This window comes from Notothenia rossii (assembly GCF_949606895.1).
Source record: "Notothenia rossii genome assembly, chromosome: 11".
Taxonomy (NCBI): Eukaryota; Metazoa; Chordata; class Actinopteri; order Perciformes; family Nototheniidae; genus Notothenia; species Notothenia rossii.
Window position 1 is genome coordinate 24,748,305 of NC_136910.1, and position 20,652 is coordinate 24,768,956.

Sequence of the window (20,652 nt, forward strand, 5' to 3'; positions counted from 1 at the left end):
AGAGTAAAGCCCATGTTAGCCGGTGCGGACCGGCAAAAGGTAGCTCCTCTTAGCCGTCCCCCGGCAACTCCCGAGCAGCAGGGAGAATGGGTGACTGTTCAGAAGGGGCATAACGCGAAACCCGCAGGTCCCCACCAACCCGTTCACGTATCTAACAGATATTCCCCACTCAGCGAGACACCCGCTGAGAAGCCAACTCTGGTTATTGGTAGCTCTATTATGAGACACGTGAATTTAGAGACCGAAGCGTCCACAGTCACATGCATTCCGGGGGCCAGAGCGGGCGACGTTGAGGCGCATCTTAGACTGCTGGCTAAAAATAAACGTAAATACAGTAGGATTGTTATTCACGTCGGTGGTAATGATGTTCGTTTACGCCAATCAGAATGCACCAAACTTAATGTGGCGTCGGTGTGTAGTTATGCTAAAACAATGTCGGACATCGTAATCTTCTCTGGTCCCCTCCCCAATCTGATCAATGATGACATGTATAGCCGCATGTCATCATTTCAGCGCTGGTTGTCTTGGTGGTGCCCAGCAAACAATGTGGGCTTCGTGAATAATTGGACAGCCTTCTGGGGAAAACCTGGTCTGATTAAGAGAGACGGCATTCATCCTACTTTGGAAGGTGCAAATCTCATTTCGGCAAACATTTCAGGGCTCTGTGGACTTAATCCATGACAAACTGGAGTTGAGACCAGGAGGCAGAGTCGCAGTCTTAAACGCTTCTCTGCGCTCTCTCCTAGGCAGTCATCCATAGGAATCCCGACCCCAATAAAATACCCAATATTAACGGTGTGTGTGTCTGCCCAAGGACAATTTAAGGTAAAACCTAATAGAGGTGTCATACATAATAACCTAATAAAAGTAAATGTAACAACTACTACAGTGCAACAAAACAGGAAGATTAAATGTGGTCTCTTAAACATAAGATCTCTAGCATCTAAAGCAATACTGGTAAATGATTTAATATCAGATTATAATATTGATATATGCTGTCTCACTGAAACTTGGTTGAGACATGAAGAATATGTCAGCATAAATGAGGCCACTCCACCCAGCCATATCAATACTCATATTGCCCGAGGCACGGGCCGAGGAGGTGGAGTTGCAGCAATCTTTGACTCAAGTTTACTTATCAATACTAAACAAAAATTAAATTATACCTCCTTTGAAAGCCTCATTTTCAGTCTTACGCATCCGACCTGGAAAACTTTGCAGCCAATCTTATTTGTTACAGTGTACCGTGCACCAGGTCCTTATTCAGAATTCTTATCAGAATTCTCTGAGTTTTTATCAGCTTTGGTACTTAAAACAGATAAAGTAATTATCGTAGGTGACTTTAATATTCATGTTGACGATGATAAAAATAGCCTTACTGTTGCATTTAACTCTATATTAGATTCTGTTGGTTTCTGTCAGAGTGTAAATAAACCAACCCACTGCTATAATCACACTCTTGACCTTGTTCTGACTTATGGTATTGAAATTGAGCAACTATTAGTCGAACCGCATAATCCTGCTTTATCCGACCATTTCTTAGTAACTTTTGAAGTACTGTTACTAGACTACAAAGCATTAGCCAAAAGCTCCTGCAGCAGAAACCTATCTGTTAGTGCTATAGCCAAATTTAAGGAAGAGATTCCACCAATACTTAACTCGATAGCATGTCTGCATGTAGGGGAGGAAACTTATACAAAATGTACACCACCCCAAATTGATCATGTTGTTGATAGTGCTACAGATGCGCTGCGAATAAAATTAGACTCTGTTGCTCCTTTGAAAAAGAAGAAAATAAAACAACATAGATTAGCTCCATGGCATAATGCCGAAACCCGCAAAATAAAGCAAAAGTCGAGACAACTTGAAAGGATATGGCGTTCCACTAAACTTGAAGAATCTCGTTTAATTTGGCATATTACTCTCAATGAATATAAGAAAGCACTGCGTAAAGCGAGAGCAGCATACTACTCTTCATTAATAGATGAGAATAAGAATAATGCAAGATTTCTTTTCAGCACTGTAGCCAGGCTGACAGAGAGCCACAGCTCGACTGAGCCTTCTATTCCCATAGCACTCAGTAGTAATGATTTTATGTGCTTTTTTAACGATAAAATTGTTACTCTTAGAAACAAAATCAATGACCTCTTGCCTTTGACCAGTATAGTGTTATCAACAGCTCCCGGAAACGTAAGTTCTAATAATATTACACTAGATAGTAAACTAGAATGCTTTTCAGCCATAAACCTTGAACAATTAAATTCAATGATTCTCTCTTCTAAACCATCAACGTGTATCTTAGACCCGATTCCAACTAAGCTGTTAAAAGAAGTTTTTCCATTAATTAGCACTTCTTTATTAAATATTATGAATATGTCTTTATTATCAGGCTATGTTCCAAAATCATTCAAAGTAGCAGTGATAAAACCGCTTCTTAAAAAGCACAACCTCGATCCAGAGGTTTTAGCCAACTATAGACCTATTTCTAATCTTCCGTTCCTCTCAAAAATTCTTGAGAAAGCAGTCGCAAAACAGCTGTGTGATTACTTAAGAAACTATGATTTATTTGAAGATTTTCAGTCTGGCTTTAGAACACAACATAGCACAGAGACAGCTCTGGTTAAAGTCACAAATGACATTCTAATAGCCTCTGACAAGGGACTTGTCTCTATTCTTGTCTTGCTCGATCTTAGTGCTGCATTTGATACTATCGACCATGATATCCTATTGCAAAGACTAGAGCACTTAGTTGGCATACAGGGAACTGCTTTAGGCTGGTTTAGGTCTTATCTATCTGAACGCTCTCAGTTTTTACGTGTCAACGATGAATCTTCCATGCAAACCAAAGTTAGCCATGGAGTGCCACAGGGCTCAGTGCTTGGACCTATTTTGTTCACCCTATATATGCTTCCGTTAGGCAATATTATAAGGAATCATTCTGTAAACTTTCATTGTTATGCGGATGATACTCAACTATATTTATCAATCAAGCCTGATGAAATTAATCATCTAAATAAAATTCAAGACTGCCTCAAGGACTTAAAAACGTGGATGACCTTAAATTTTTTGATGTTAAACACGACCAAAACTGAAGTTATTGTACTTGGCCCGAAGAATCTACGACACAAATTATCTAAAGATATATTAACTATGGATGGCATTAATTTGGCCTCCAGTGAGACTGTAAGGAATCTTGGTGTTATATTTGATCAGGATTTATCCTTTAACACCCACATAAAATCCATTTCAAGGACCGCCTACTTCCATCTACGTAACATTGCAAAAATCAGGCATATCTTGCCTCAAAACGATGCAGAGAAACTAGTCCATGCATTTGTTACTTCAAGGCTGGATTATTGTAACTCCTTATTATCAGGGTGTACCAAGAAGTCAGTCAAGTCGCTTCAGCTGATTCAAAATGCTGCAGCTCGTGTACTAACCAGAGTTAGGAAAAGGGACCACATTACTCCTGTTCTGGCTGCCTTACACTGGCTCCCTATAGAACACAGGATAGAATTTAAAATTCTTCTTCTCGCCTACAAAGCCCTTAATGGGCAGGCGCCATCTTACCTTAAAGAACTCATTATACCCTATTGTCCTACTAGGGCATTGCGTTCCAAGAATGCAGGGTTGTTGGTTGTTCCTAGAGTCTCTAAAAGTACAATGGGAGCCAGAGCCTTTTCTTATCAAGCTCCACTTTTGTGGAATCAGCTTCCAGTTTGTGTTCGGACGGCAGACACCCTATCCGTTTTTAAGAGTGCGCTTAAGACCTTCCTTTTTGATAAAGCTTATAGTTAGGGCTGATTAGATTCAGCCCCTAGTTTTGCTGATATAGGCTTAGTTTGTCGGGGGACATCTTACTTCTTCCTTCTCTCTGTCTATACCTGTGTACTCTCATGTTCCGATTAACCCAGCTTCCCCAAATTTCTTTCTTTTTGGTGTCTATATACGCCGGGATCCGGAGTCATGGATGATCCTGCGGTCCTGTGTCATGGATTGCGAGTCCTGGATCTTGAGTCGTGGCTGCGGTCCTGGATCATAAGTCCTGGATGGATATCCTCGTGGATTCATCTTCTTATTATACACACATGCATTTCAAAACATTTGGACTACCTATGTTGCAAATGTATTATCTTTTCAATTTGCACACGGCATCTATTGCACGTCTGTCCGTCCTGGGAGAGGGATCCCTCCTCTGTTGCTCTCCCTGAGGTTTCTCCCATTTTTCCCTTTAAACTGTGGGGTTTTCTCTGGAAGTTTTTCCTTGTACGATGTGAGGGTCTAAGGACAGAGGGTGTCGTATTGTCATACTTATATTCTGTACAAACTGTGAAGTCCACTGAGACAAATGTAACATTTGTGATATTGGGCTATATAAATAAACATTGATTGATTGATTGATTGAATGAGGAGGAGGACAGTCATCAACCGAGTACAAGCGTAGGCTCCGCCAGCAACACAAAAGTGATATGCACAGCCGCTGTGATGGAGGAGAGAAATGACTCAGGAAGAAGGCATTTGCTCAAAGGATGGAGAGAGGTCAAAAGCTGAAAAAGCAAACACTTGTTCTTAATTGTTATCTTTTTTCTTATGTTTTTTCTTTTCTTTTTTACTTTGCCACCACAGAAATGGCAATAGCAAACATCAGCAGACTGAAGATGAGCTATTAGCCCTTAGGCTCATCTGCTCCTGGAGGCTTCATTATTATTGGAACTGAATTCCCAATAGGACATTTTCTGTTTCGATGTGGGTTGTTGCAGGAAGCCTACATTCACACTTTGGTATAGGTCCAGGAAATGACATGTGTGTACAGTTGACATTTGTTGTGTGAGAATAAGTTATTATTTTGTTCTTTATATTCTCACTTGTGGTGTGTGTGTGAGTGAGTGAGTGAGTGAGTGAGTGAGAGAAAGAGAGAGAGAGAGAGCACAATAAATAATGGTATTATGAATACATTTTCCTCCGAGTCCTGCATGAACTGTGCATAGACTGTATTTTAACATTGGTCATATGGTGGTACTTGGAGAGCCAACTATTTTCTCAGGTGGTACTTGGTGGAAAAAGGTTGAGAACCACTGCATTAGAATATATGATATGATAATTAAATTTGAGTTTTATTCATTTCTTATTTTATAGTTTCTCATTATTATTATTTTTATTTTTATCGCTCATCTTATTTTTGATTTTATTAATCTGTGCTATCCTGTTTTTCACTCTCACTACTGTGTAAAAACACCCCAACAATATTACAAAAAATATACTGCATAAAGCAAACTATATACTTTATTTGATCTAAAATATTGATATTTTTTCATTATAGTAGCCAGTGAAAACCATAACAAATAAGTGATTAAATGCTACAGTATTCAGCAAACACAACTGAAGAGCTGCAAACATTGCAAACAGACTAAGTTCTACAACACCCAGTTGTCTTTGTGTATTTGTGAACGAAGCGCCATCTCATGGTTAAATCCTGTAATTGAACAAATGGAGAACTTTGGCAACGCCCTCTAGCAATTTGGCAACACCCCCAGCCACTGGCATCCGCTGGGTTTTTGACTGGGACACACCCATGTGAGTCCTATCTGGAGTGCTACATCTGTAAGTGAGTTTTAAATCATCCTACTTAGTTTATAAGGAAATTATGAAGAGGAACAAATGAAATGATTTGAAAATGATATCTATATAGGTGCTGAAGCTGTTGGCGGTTCTAGTGTTAACATACATTTAAATTAAATATGTCTAATTGAAAATGCCATTGTGTGATTTTCTTACCTGGAATTCTGCCTTTTTGAACAGACTTTTTGATTGAGTCCTAGCTATATTGTCTGCAGTTCTAGGGTTAATATGAATCTAATATGATTGTCATTGGTCTAAATTAAATGTCAAATCATTAACTGTGTATGTAATGAAGATCATAGTGTGGGTTGAATCCATTTTAATAACCACTGATTTAAATGCGGAAACTGGGCTTTTTCATCAGAATTTTGTATGACTGAGCAATGACTTGACTTGCTTGACTCTCACCACCGTGACTTGGGACTTGCTTGATACTTGTAGGTCAAGACTTGAGACTTGCACATGTTACTCCCACTTCTGATACATACAGTATGATTGCTTGAACTAGTGGGAGAAATGGCACTGTTTTTCTGTAGCCAATGCCTTGAACCTCGGCAAAAATGGCATTAGAAGCATTAGAAAGTCAAGGTAAACTTGCGGTTAACTTGCGGTCTGCAATGCGTGTCACGCTCGCGCACACAAGTAAATATATATGCACGTTCATTCTCACAATGCGTCAGACACAAGAAAATATACATTAAAGGGGACCTATCATGTCTTTTATACATAAATACTATGTGTCCCCGGTGCGTCAGGGAACTCACACAGCGTCAGAAAATAAAACCCTCTGTCTTTTCCTCCGTACCCAAATATTTTAAAACAGGGGTACAACGAGCGGATACAGATTTGCTGCCGATCTGACGTCAAATCAGCAGCGGATCCACAGAAAATTGCTATCCGAAACAATGCCTGACGTGTTTTGGACATAATCTCGTCTTTGTTTACATTAGCAAGCCTCGCTAACACTCAGAGCTAACCTGTACTGTAGAGCACGTGTTTAAAAAGCAGGACATAAAAAAAGGAACTCAGCATGTGATAAACACGCAAGAGAAAAAGCATTTGAGCTCCATACTGTTTCAGAAATAATCTTTGATGTGGTTTAGAACAGGATGGCGTTTTCTCACAGCAGAATTGAACTTTATCTCCGGTATAATTCTGATCAGGCATTAGCTCCGCCTCCTCTTTTTTTTTTTTTAAGCTAAGGACCCCAAATCCGCGTTTCTCTAACAGGGCTGCAAAAGAGGGGTATGAGCAGTATGAGGCATGGCTACAATGGGTGAGCTGAAGCAATAAACTTCACAGACATGTTTTGTATAGGTATGGCCGTACAATATATTTTTCCAATATAGCATAATAGGTCCACTTTAAAAAATAAATAATGGGATACAGGGTTCAATCCGGATTGATTTGCAGTTCGGTCCGGACCTTGGTCCGGAGTTTGAGAAGCTCTGCTTTAGAGTTACTTTAGAACAGCGGTGTCCAAACCTTTTTGACCGAGGGCCACATACAGAAAAATATAAGAAGGGCTGGGCCACTTATAGAGGTGAGGTATATTGCCTCGTAAGTCAAGTTATAAGTTAGCAAAATGTAGATAAATTAGGCTTGATAAATGAATGACCTCTTGAATGAACCACTGCAAGATTTTCTTGCAAATGCAGGGTGTCTCGGGCCGTTGAAATCCATAGAAGACAGAGACCTGTTGTTCCAAGACATTACCATGTTCCAGGTGGTCCACAGAGTTGCAGGAGCATTTCAAAGGTTTGTGCAACACTATTGCCTATAAACCAAATTAGTGATATCATTTAGGTGCTAACAAAAAAGCTAAAGCTGACTATATTTTAAACCTTTTTTTCAAACAAAGATACAAGAAGAAAAATGTTTGAATGTGTATATTTGTATTGGAAAGAGATTGTTCCTTATAAAATAGGGCTGTGTAAGAATAAAATAAACACAATCAAATCAGTTAATGTGGTCAGAAACATATTACTCCCTGTAAATAAAGCTCTGAAGTATGTATTTTTGAACAAGTTACATGTACTTAATAATTAACAAATCTGAGCATATTAATTAAAGATTGTCACAAACATCAAACTTTGTTTTTGCCCTAGATTTCATACTGTTCTCTGGTGGACATTTTTTATTTTTAAGCAATTTTTCTGCAATGGTGATGAAAGTTATCTCTTTAATTCTTTACTATTAGCTAACACAATTGTTCACACAAATTGTTCTCTTGACCCTCATTTGTATACTGAAGATTTAAGGAGGGGCTAAAGGTCCTTGGCGCTCTAGATGCAATTAAAATGCATCCAGAAAGTTTCCGGCCTTTGATGTGCCTCGAACCATCGGCTCTCACTGCTGACGTAATGGACCATCTTTTCCATATCCTGCTGTCTGAAGTGGGAAGCAACAAAAGAAGGACAGAGGAAGTTGTGGTACCCTTTTGGAGGGACTACCTGCAGGATGTGGAAGGTTAATACTGCTGCTAGATGTAGTACTGTCTCCAATGATGTTGATCACTTAGTGTGCAAAGACTTGCTACAACATAATGCCACATTGACATTACTCTTTTCATTGTCTGCCTTTTTCCTTAATCTTGCTTTGTTTCTATTTCCTTTTTCTTCCTTTCTTTTTGTCTTAAAATATCCTCTTACTTGTCACATGTTTGGTTTCTTTGTCTTTCATTCTTTACGAATAGATTTTTTCTGTATGGTATTTTGTACTTGCTGGTATGGTTTAAAATTGTAATTATTGTTTTGCTTGCTTTACTGTGTTTTAGATCAAGAGGGACCACCAAAGTTAGGGAAAATCCTTGCCTTTGCAACAGGTGCAAGTGTCATCCCTCCAGTTGGCTTCTCTCCTCAGCCATCAATTGATTTCCTGCATGGGCATCCCTCCAGCCCCAAACAGCATCTGCCCATGGCGAACACTTGCATAAACTGCCTGAAGTTGCCGCTGCTTGAGACTTATGATGATTTTAAAGAGTGCATGGACTTTGCACTAGGTAACACACAGGGTTTTGGAAGAGAGTAATGGGAACATTATGTTTGTTACATCTACCTCGTTCAGGAGGTTTCAGCCAGGTTCTTGAAGCAATGTGAAAAACAATTTTATTTTTTTATTTTTGCGAAGTGCAAAAAAACATTATTCTTTATCAACCATTGTACATTGCTTTATTAGTGCTGATTGAGTAACTGGGCACATAATTAAGGTATTCTGGCCCAGTGGTGCAACAAATCACAAATATATAAATGTTACTTTCAGTGTGTTTAACATTTTTTTTTAAATAGTGCTTGTTTTGTTACTTTAAGTGTGAACCATTTCCAGTGTTTACGGTTCACTAAGAACATTCACCAGAACAAAAAAAATAAAATATGCCGTGATTACCATCATCACTCAACGGGTCAAATAGTTCTTCAATTCTGTTCATCATGGTTTCATTAACATTAAAGTCATTTACCGGAACCACAATTTTGTTGTCTGTCACTAATGGTAAGGGGATGTGTTCATTGACTCCAACTGTCTCGTTTCCTTCCAAAAATGTCATCAATTGCCAAGTTTTCAGCTCGAGCACTGTTTAGAACTCCTCTCTGCCACAGTTGGAGAGGAGTTTGTCCACCCATTGTAGATAATCCATGGTGGTTCCACTGATTTTGGAATTCAGCAGCTGACCTTTGAACTCTTGGCAGGTAGATTTAGTGAAGACAAAACAAATGGAGGTCATTCGTAGAATCCAATATGCCCTCATTTTCCATGAAGGTAAAAAGGTTACTAAAGTGGAACGAGACAACTCTGTTAAGCTCTGCCCACAGCCATTCTATCCTCTGGTTATGGACCATCCGCCATCTCACCAGTTTATGGTTTCCGTCTATATGCCTGTAGGGAGAAAAAACTTCAATATTTACAAAAACAAAATTGCAACCATGATGAATATTGTTAATACAGAACCAGAATGTCCATCACATGGTTACCATTCTAGAAGTCAAAGGATTAGTCCTTCCAAATTACACCTTTTTTATTTCACAGCATGAACTCAGTTAGAGTTGTTTAAGACAAAAGCACATGATAAAGGACATCCTTTATTGACTATTATATAAGTATTTATATTAACGTAAAATAAAGTTCCAGTAGAGGAAGACTAGCAAAAAATAATAAGTGTATTTTAAAGTTTTACTTGCATTTTAGGCCTACTTGCAATAATGTCATGTGTTTCTACCACTAGCAACATCTACAATATTACTTGTGCATTCATGGCACATAAATTAATTTAATGTCATGCAATACTCACCATAATTGATTGGGAGTTTGAACATTGTAAACTCTTCGACGAATTGCACGGCGGCGGCGAAAAGCCCGTCCAACCGGTTCAAGTTTTTGCAGGCAGCGTCTCACACGCCAACGTTGTATTCTGATGTGCCGTGAACGAAGATTCCCTAAAACATACCTTTCCCCTGCATTAGGGGTAGTGTTTGTTACGTCCCCACTAAGGTCTAGGGGACCTGGAGACAATAACAAACAACCACTAAAAATGAGGGAGTCAGTGTAACAGTTGACAAAAGGTTTATTTTGTGTAAATAATCAAAAAGACATAATTGAAACACTCGGGTGGTGAGGAGGAGGAGGAGGAGGAGTCAAAGGATTGTGCCAAACAAAAGAAACAAGCATAACAAAACCAGGCCTATCTCTACATCTATCCTTTGAAACCAAAACTCAAACAAAAAAAACCTCACTAACTAAACTACAAAGAATTTGACAAAACAATATACAGGGGTGGCAACAATCCGCTAACCTAGTGTGTCTGAACATTAGTTAGCTACGTGGTGAGAAATGTACAGGGTACCCCAGACTTACCTAACTCCTCCACCTCTCAACACACACACTTTCACAAAGGTCAGACAATTCAAAGATCATGAGTTGCTAAACACTGCAGGCTCCTTCATCAGCAACAGGCCCAGAGTGAGAGAGAGAAGACTTCCTGGGTGCCTCCTTTATGGGTCGGCCCTGGCTGCTGATAGGCCAGCTGAGGGTGAGGGGATCCAATCAGCCAAAAGATTCAGGTGCACATGCAGATTCCGATCAGCTGCTGATTAGCAGTGCAGAAGACAGGGAGAAGAGAGAAACACAGGAGGGAAAGAAAACCCCACACATATAAATCCAAACAGTATGTTTGGACCCGACAATATACATTTTCTATATTATTGGGAAGATGAGACAAGTAATTGGGCAAATCAGCCAATACCTCAGTATTGCTTAGTCTTGCCCCCTGTGGTGTTGCACTGCGCATCACCAACTCATCCTCATGCTCATTTGAGCTCACCTTTGAAACTGAAGCCATAGGAGAGACGGTTGTCTCCACCTGGTGAGCTTTAGAAGACTCACTTTGGTCATCCCTGGTGCAGTACTTCTTCAGCATGTTGACATGACACACTCTGGTAGGACGTCTGCGGTCAGGTGTTTGAATGACGTAGTTTGTTTCACAGAGCTTCTTATCTACAACATAAGGACCAGAAAATGTAGTAGACAGAGCAGAACCAGGTACAGGCAATAGAACCAACACCTTGTCAATTCTAGGTGTAGCTAATACAGCCAGACTCTTCTGTTCTATAAAGGAAGCACCAACAACACGTTCCCTATCATCATCATCAATAGATACATCAGCCCTAGGCTGAGTTGACATGCTTGGGATTAAAAGAATCTTTAACTCCGTCTAGTTTTTGCATGATTTTCTCTCTTATCTCTTTTTTTTACTTTATACTTGTCTACTGAAATGTTAAAGTGAGCTGCAATACATAACATGTCATTTTTGCGACAGGAATACAATTTATCAACACTTGGACTTTCAATAAAGTCCTGTAAGTCAAAACCCATTTTTCAGCCAATGTACAACACCTACAATGACTTCTCAATTATTGGTTGTTTTTTTGTTGTTTTTTTTAGCTCAGGAAAATAGAGATCTCGGACGAGTCCCCATTTGTTACGTCCCCACTAAGGTCTAGGGGACCTGGAGACAATAACAAACAACCACTAAAAATGAGGGAGTCAGTGTAACAGTTGACAAAAGGTTTATTTTGTGTAAATAATCGAACAGACATATAATTGAAACACTCGGTTGGTGAGGAGGAGGAGGAGTCAGGTAAGTCTGGGGTACCCTGTACATTTCTCACCACGTAGCTAACTAATGTTCAGACACACTAGGTTAGCGGATTGTTGCCACCCCTGTATATTGTTTTGTCAAATTATTTGTAGTTTAGTTAGTGAGGTTTTTTTTGTTTGAGTTTTGGTTTCAAAGGATAGATGTAGAGATAGGCCTGGTTTTGTTATGCTTGTTTCTTTTGTTTGGCACAATCCTTTGACTCCTCCTCCTCACCAACCGAGTGTTTCAATTATATGTCTGTTCGTTTATTTACACAAAATAAACCTTTTGTCAACTGTTACACTGACTCCCTCATTTTTAGTGGTTGTTTGTTATTTTCTCCAGGTCCCCTAGACCTTAGTGGGGACGTAACAAATGGGGGCTCGTCCGAGATCTCTATTTTCCTGAGCTAAAAAAACAACAACCAATAATTGAGAAGTCATTGTAGGTGTTGTACATTTGCTGAAAAATGGGTTTTGACTTACAGGACTTTATTGAAAGTCCAAGTGTTGATAAGTTGTATTCCTGTCGCAAAGATGACATGTTATGTATTGCAGCTCACTATAACATTTCAGTAGACAAGTATAAAGTAAAAAAAGAGATAAGAGAGAAAATCATGCAAAAACTAGAGGAGTTAAAGATTCTTGTAATCCCAAGCATGTCAACTCAGCCTTGGGCTGATGTATCTATTAATGATGATGATGATGATGATGATGATGGGGAACGTGTTGTTGGTGCTTCCTTTATAGAACAGAAGAGTCTGGCTGTATTAGCTACACCTAGAATTGACAAGGTAAATCCTGAGACTCCTCCTGCAACGATTCCTAGGTTTGAGGCTTTCTCTCCGGGTAGGTTGGTGCAAGTAGTGATGCCAAACTGAAGGTTTGTCTTGCCCGTCTTCAGCTGGAGGCCCAGGAGAAGGAAATGGTGCGTAGAGCGGAATATGATTATAAACTGCAGATTCGCAAGTTAGAGATAGAAGCTGAGAAAGAAATAACGTTAAAGCGGCTTGAAGTTGATGCCCTGAGAATCTCTTCAGAGCAGACATTTGAGAGGTCAATACCTTCGCATACAGTCTCTCATACAACAAGTTTTGATATTAGTAAAAATATTGCTTTGGTGCCAACTTTTAGAGAATCAGAAGTTGACTCATATTTTTGTGCTTTTGAGAGGATTGCTACCGCACTAGTCTGGCCTAAAGACATGTGGCCAATCCTACTACAGTGCAAATTAGTAGGTAAAGCTCAGGAAGTGGTATCTTCACTTTCTTTGGAAGAAAGCTTGCAGTACGAAGTGCTTAAAGAGTCGATCTTGCGTGCTTATGAGCTTGTGCCGGAGGCCTACAGACAAAAGTTCAGACACCATAAAAAGTCTGCTACTCAGACATTTGTTGAGTTTGCGCGAGAGAAGGGCATTCTCTTTGACAAATGGTGTGCGGCTAATGAAGTGAAGGATCATTTTGAGAGTCATCGTCAGTTACTTCTCTTGGAAGATTTTAAGAATTCTTTGCCTGAAAGGATGGTGATATTCTTAAATGAACAGAAGGTCACTTCACTGGCTAAGGCAGCTGTTTTAGCGGATGAACTTATGCTCACTCACAAGACTGTGTTTTCTTCACCCTTGCGCCCAGATAAAGCTACAGAGTCGCAAACCGGAAGGACTGATCTTGGCCCAACAACTTTTTAAAGGTCTAGAGGACCACCATCACCTCCACGGGGGCCCCGTGAGTGTAACTACTGCCATAAAACAGGACACCTTATTTCAGGTTGTCATTTCTTAAAGCGTAAACAACAATTTTCGCAACGCTTTCAAACGCCAAAAGGCATGGGACTCATTAAAGGAGTTTCCCTATCAGACATAGAAATGTCCCAGGAAGATGATGTACCTGATCCCTGCTTCAAACCCTTTATTTCAAAGGGCTTTGTTTCTTTAACAGGGGATCCTAAAGACCAGCTGCCAGTACAGGTACTTAGGGATACCGGAGGTTCTCAGTCTATTATTAGAGAAGGCATCTTACCTTTAACCTCCAGGTCATCATGTGGATCAAGTGCTGTTGTTCAAGGGGTAGGCATGACACTAGTTGTGGCTCCTTTGCACAATGTTTATATTCACTCGTCCCTTGTCAAAGGATTCTTTAAAGTAGCTGTCCTCCCTGCCTTGCCCATCAAGGGTGTTGATTTCATCCTCAGTAATGACTTTGCTGGAGGCAAAGTTAAGCCAGTACCTGAGGTCATTGATTCTCCTGATCTAAGTTTAGACGCAGATCAATCAGCTGAAGTACCTCCCGAAATCTTTCCTGCTTGTGTTGTTACAAGGGCCCAGTCAAAGAAATATGGAGAGGACTTGTCTGATTCTTTTCTTGCTACAGGGCAGTTTCTTAAAGACATGACTGCGATGGACCGACTGCCAGAGGAGGCCCGGTCTGCTGATGCTGGATCACCCAGTAACAGCTCAGAGCTTGTACAACTGCCTGCCACTCGGGAAGAATTCATGGCAGCCCAGTTAAGTGATGAAACACTTTCTAAATGTCTCTCTTCTTTTATCAGTCAGAAAGAGGCCAAGTCAAAGAAGATGGCCTACATTATGGAAGATGGACTATTGATGCGTCGCTGGATTAGTGATGCCTGTGAGAAGTCAGACTCCTTTGCAATTTATCAGGTTGTCGTGCCAACAGCCTATCGTTCTCAGGTGATGTTCTTGGCTCATGATCATCCGTGGTCAGGTCACATGGGGGTAACAAAAACATATGAAAGAGTTTTAAAACACTTCTTTTGGCCAGGACTTAAGTCTGACGTAGTTCTTTATTGTCGAACATGTCATGTGTGCCAAGTTGCTGGTAAACCAAATCAGTTGATACACCCTGCTCCTCTCATTCCCATTCCAGCAATGGGAGAGCCATTTGAAAGGGTGATTGTGGATTGTGTGGGACCCTTGCCAAAAACTAAAACTGGAAACCAGTTTCTCTTAACTGTCATGTGTGCCTCCACTAGGTTCCCAGAAGCCATCCCACTACGGAAAATCACTGCCCTGGTCATCACCAAGGCACTTCTGAAGTTTTTCTACACGTTTGGTCTACCAAAGGTAGTTCAAACAGACCAAGGTACTAACTTCATGTCTAAAGTGTTTGCCCGGGTACTTGACACCTTAGGGATCAAGCATGTGACATCCAGCCCATATCATCCTGAAAGTCAGGGGGCATTAGAGAGGTTTCACCAGACTATGAAGTGCATGTTAAGAAAACATTGCCACGAGTCTCATAAAGATTGGGATGACGGTGTTCCTTTAGTGTTATTTGCCGCCCGTGAAGCTGTTCAGGAGTCTCTAGGTTTTAGTCCTGCTGAGCTAGTGTTTGGACATGAAGTCAGAGGTCCTTTAAAACTTCTTAAAGAGCATTTGATCATGCCAATGAAAAAAGTTTGCAGTATCGCAGGATATGTCGCCAAACTTAAGGATCGTCTACATCGTGTTTGCTCCTTGGCTAGGGAAGCTCTGACCTCTACCCAGGGGAAAATGAAGAAACGCTACGACCAGAAGGCCGTAGCACGCTTGTTTCAGCCAGGTGACGAGGTGTTGGTTATATTGCCTGTACCTGGTTCTGCTCTGTCTACTAAATCTTCTGGTCCTTATGTTGTAGATAAGAAGCTCTGTGAAACAAACTACGTCATTCAAACACCTGACCGCAGACGTCCTACCAGAGTGTGTCATGTCAACATGCTGAAGAAAACTGCACCAGGGATGACCAAAGTGAGTCTTTTAAAGCTCACCAGGTGGAGACAACCGTCTCTCCTATGGCTTCAGTTTCAAAGGTGAGCTCAAATTAGCATGAGGATGAGTTGGTGATGCGCAGTGCAACACCACAGGGGGCAAGACTAAGCAATACTGAGGTATTGGCTGATTTGCCCAATTACTTGTCTCATCTTCCCAATAACATAGAAAATGTATATTGTCGGGTCCAAACATACTGTTTGGATTTATATGTGTGGGGGTGTTACGTGCCAGGCAGGCTGTACTTGTGGGGTTTTTTTTCCCTCCTGTGTTTCTCTCTTCTCCCTGTCTTCTGCACAGCTAATCAGCAGCTGATCGGAATCTGCCTGTGCACCTGAATCTGATGGCTGATTGGATCCCCTCACCCTCAGCTGGCCTATCAGCAGCCAGGGCCGACCCATAAAGGAGGCACCCAGGAAGTCTTCTCTCTCTCACTCTGGGCCTGTTGCTGATGAAGGAGCCTGCAGTGTTTAGCAACTCATGATCTTTGAATTGTCTGACCTTTGTGAAAGTGTGTGTGTTGAGAGGTGGAGGAGTTAGGTAAGTCTGGGGTACCCTGTACATTTCTCACCACGTAGCTAACTAATGTTCAGAAACACTAGGTTAGCGGATTGTTGCCACCCCTGTATATTGTTTTGTCAAATTCTTTGTAGTTTAGTTAGTGAGGGTTTTTTTGTTTGAGTTTTGATTTCAAAGGATAGATGTAGAGATAGGCCTGGTTTTGTTATGCTTGTTTCTTTTGTTTGGCACAATTCTTTGATCCTCCTCCCCAACCGAGTGTTTCAATTATATGTCTGTTCATTTATTTACACAAAATAAACCTTTTGTCAACTGTTACACTGACTCCCTCATTTTTAGTGGTTGTTTGTTATTGTCTCCAGGTCCCCTAGACCTTAGTGGGGACGTAACAGGTAGTTTGAAGGATCTCGTGAACAGTGTTTGCCAGAACCTCATCAGACATTCCTGCATAGGTCAGTGGTCTAATTTCAAGCCGCTGTATGTGTCTGTACAGTGTGCTCCTGTTGATTCCTAAGCAGACTGCAGTTCTTCGCCAACTCATTCCAATTGATAAACTGTTTATATTGTATATGAGGGGGACCAGGATGGCCAGTTCTTATTGTTGGAGGTACCCTTGAGTTAAGGCTAGTAATTTGTCTTTCATGCAATGATCTTGAGCTTTCATATGTGTTGGTAATTACACAAATACATACATACAGGGCCGCAAGGACGACTGAAGTTTCTTGACTATCAGTCCCTGCAAACTCCTGGCTAATTGATAGAAAAGTAAAAAAATTCCATTGGTATCCAGCAAGTTCACTGAATAATCTGTCCAAAACCATGCTGTCAGGTCCCATGCTCTCACTTTCCCTCATAATGTTCTGAGCACACCGCACCGTTAGAGTGAAAAAAGTAGTAATGTCTTCCTCATTAACCTCCACGAAAAAAAACTGGCCCTGAAGAACAAGGTACATAAAAAGAAATATCATGGCTGTCTTCATACTGTTCTTACAGACCTATAAAACAATCTTAAAAGTTCTTAGCTCAAATGTAGCTAGCAGTGCTCTGAGCAGCGTCAGGCTTTGTTTTCAAGGCTGTAAACCAGCCAAGGAATGCATATTTAAACTGGCTTCCTGTTGGATCAACCTGACTTCCTTTTAAAGTATACTCTCTCACACCCAGTACAATGTCCTCTCACACACACACACACACACACACACACACTATCATTCTCTCTCACACACACACTACTATACCCTCATACATACTACAATTCCTCTCTCACATACACTATCATTCTCTTTCACACACAAAGTTTTCTATCTTGCATACACTACTAGAGTATTATATTGTATGATGTTGTCAGTGGCGGCCGGCCCATAGGGGCGCTAGGGGCGCCTCCATACCTCTTCCCACATACAAACATTTTTTTTTAATAAAAATATATATATTTCAAAAATATATATATTTTTGATTTTAGATTTTTAATGAAAAAGGTAAATATCATACAATTGGTATCAGTAAAATGTATAATCTACAATAAAATCTTGTTTAAAATTGTGTTACGATGTCTAAAGTTACTGATAAGTCACATGTTTCCTTCCTGGCTTTGCCCTTGGCATTAGTTTATCATTACGGGGCGCTGCCCCCGAGCCAAACAGCAGCAACCAGCACGTTGCAAAAGTCTCAATTGTAAACTGTGCCGCCGAAACATAATTTCAGCCAATCAGCGTCGTCAAATATTTTGGTCACGAGAGCACTCACGTTGGCGCCCACGTTGCTTACTTGCGTTGACGTGAGTTTTTTTTTAGACTCGTGAGGAACTGGGTTAGTATCTATAGTAACGCAGTGTAGGCGGAGCTGTGACGTCATCTTCAATGAGCTCCCCAGAAAAACAACACAGCCGTTAGCTCTTAACACTCAGAGCTCACAGCTCTTCATATCTGTTCAGAAACTAGACAAAAGTTAAACAAGTACAAACCACATACTGTCTGTGTCATGGCGAATACAGTCGCTGGTTTATTTATGTCTGTATGAGCCGTTGTTGTGAGTGTGGACGGTCGGAGCATTTACAACGTTAGCTTAGCCAAATCTTCATTAGAAAACACGCATTTTAAAAGGTTTTTCACCTGCCTTCTGTCTGCAGACTTGTCAAAGCCTTAATTCATGGTTTGTACTATCCGGTATCAGTATGTTGTTACTTCGGCATCATTTTGAAACGTGTATTAGAATTAAATCACGGTCAAATATGTTCATCTTGTTGTAGTTGTAGCCCCCTTGACAGCGATTCTCTCTCTAGTTTAGACTGCGGTCAAGCCAGCCTCCACTCGGAAAAACCTAGTCAAGCCAGCCCTCACGTGATATTACGGTGCGCGAATATCCTATGCATTACGGTAGTCAAAAAAGATCCTCCCTCTGTGTTTAGATGAGAATAAAACAAAAAATGGCCAGTATCAAATACTCATTTCACTTCAGGGTGATAGCAGGACATCCCATCTAGTCACTCAGAAAAAATCAGGACATTCTGATGTAGAGTTTCAAAATAAAAGACCTTTGAAATCTCTATTGTATGAGTTATCATCCATGTTTTTAGATGAGAATAAAACAAAAACTGTCCAGTATAATAGATCCATCTCACTCCAGGTTGATAGCAGGACACCCCATCTAGTCACTCAGAAAAAATCAGGACATTCTGATCCACAGTTTCAAAATAAAAGACCTTTGAAGTCTCATATATGAGCTATCATCCCTGTTTTTAGATGAGAATAAAACTAAAACTGTCCAGTATCATAGATCCATTTCACTTCAGGGTGATAGCAGGACACCCCATGTAGTCACTCAGAAAAAATCAGGACATTCTGATGTAGAGTTTCAAAATAAAAGACCTTTGGGGACAGGGATGATAGCTCATGTATGTGACTTCAAAGGTCTTTTATTTTGAAACTGTGGATCAGAATGTCCTGATTTTTTCTGAGTGTCAACATGGGGTGTCCTGCTATCACCCTGGAGTGAGATGGATCTATGATACTGGACAGTCTTTGTTTTATTCTCATCTAAAAACAGGGATGATAGCTCATACAATAGAGATTTCAAAGGTCTTTTATTTTGAGACTCTACATCAGAATGTCCTGATTTTTTCTGAGTGACTAGATGGAATGTCCTGCTATCACCCTGAAGTGAAATGAGTCTTTGATACTGGATAGTTTTTGTTTTATTCTCATCTAAACACAGAGGGATGATTTTTTTATGCATAGGATATTCGCGCACCGCAATATCACGTGAGGGCTGGCTTGACTAGGTTTTCCCGAGTGGAGGCTGGCTTGACCGCAGTTAGTTTAGCATACTCAGCCCGACTCAGCCTGGTTGTTCCTGGCCCTAGAACCACGATTTTATGGGGCCATTACATCACCAGAAGTCCCAATTTAAGGGGTCATTTCTCCCAAAAAAAGATTTTTTTACTCACTATATCAACAGCCCCACCAAATATATTTTCCACCAGCCGCCACTGGATGTTGTATGTAAGTGGGAATAATAGTGTTTCTAAGAAAGTACAGTTTGGTATGTAAGTAAATTTGATTTATGGCCCAGAAAAAAGTGTGTGAAAGAGAGTATGATTGTGCGTGTAAAAGTGTTTAGCAATATTTATAAAATAGTTTAATGGTGTATGTGTGAGATTCTGATATTGTTTGTAAGACCAAGTATGAGTTGTGAGTTAGACGGCCTCTCATAAACATGCACTTGTCAAGGTTCAGAGGCAAATTTTGCAAATATGGCAGTAGCCAATGATCATCTTAAGATAAGATAAGATTAGATATACTTTATTGATCCCAAGTCGGGAAATGTTTTTGTTACAGCAGCATGTAAAACATGCAATTTATTGTTACTTTGTAATTCTACTCAAGGCTTTTATTGGTTATACGTACATAGCTAAAGTGTAGTTATGACGATGAAAATCTTAGGTCACAGGCTCCTCCAACAGTGCAACACAATAATACAGATAAACAGAACAAATAGTGCAAGTAAATACAAAAAGTAAAATAGCGAAATAGTGCAATAAGATATATACAAGTGATTGGAATATGATATATTAGATAAATAATTTGTAAATTGCAGCCAGATTAATGTTGTGGATGTTGTTTTAAAAGTTCAGGTGTTTAATAGTCTTATGGCCTGTGGGATGAAACTGTCCCTGAGTCTAGTGGTTTTAGCCCTGATGCTGCGGTACAGCCTGCCGGACGGCAGCAGACAGAACAGTTTGTGGCTGGGGTGATGCGGGTCTTTTGTAATCCTGAGGGCTTTCTTTAAGGTTAATCAGGTATTTTACTCCACTACATTTATTTTAGTTACTTTACAGATTTGGATTAATTTGTTAATTTGATTTGAAATATAAACAACCCTTAACCTCTTAAGCCCGAGGGTCCCCCCAGTGGACCCCCACACCGTTTTTTACAAGACTATGTCTCAGGGCTCCTTAACATTTATGAAACTATTAATGTTCCATACCCTTTTAACGATAACAAACTCAGCTAACTAACAATATGAACAATTTTTAGCTAAAAGAAACACAAGAGTAATACCAAGCCTTTGAATTAGCATGGAGCGAAAAAATGCTAGCTAATGCTAACGGACTTTTGCACAGC

At 40.3% G+C, this 20,652-nt stretch overlaps 2 long non-coding RNA genes across 3 annotated transcripts in view; one reads left to right on the forward strand and one right to left on the reverse strand.

Annotated features, from left to right (window-relative positions):
* LOC307025676 overlaps positions 1–9,672 on the forward strand; it is a 54,373-nt gene extending 44,701 nt beyond the window's left edge. The window contains exons 2-4 of one of the 2 annotated variants that reach the window (XR_013804226.1): positions 7,260–7,377; positions 7,874–8,088; positions 8,396–9,672. This is a non-coding gene — a long non-coding RNA (uncharacterized lncRNA). The remainder of the gene's footprint in view (positions 1–7,259; positions 7,378–7,873; positions 8,089–8,395) is intronic. The other variant, XR_013804227.1, reaches the window with a different exon arrangement.
* LOC307025677 lies at positions 9,368–10,630 on the reverse strand. The gene is made up of 3 exons (XR_013804228.1): positions 10,468–10,630; positions 9,905–10,115; positions 9,368–9,492 (listed from the first exon to the last, which is right to left on the reverse strand). It is a non-coding gene; the product is annotated as an uncharacterized lncRNA (long non-coding RNA).
* Between the last annotated feature and the right edge of the window lie 10,022 nt (positions 10,631–20,652).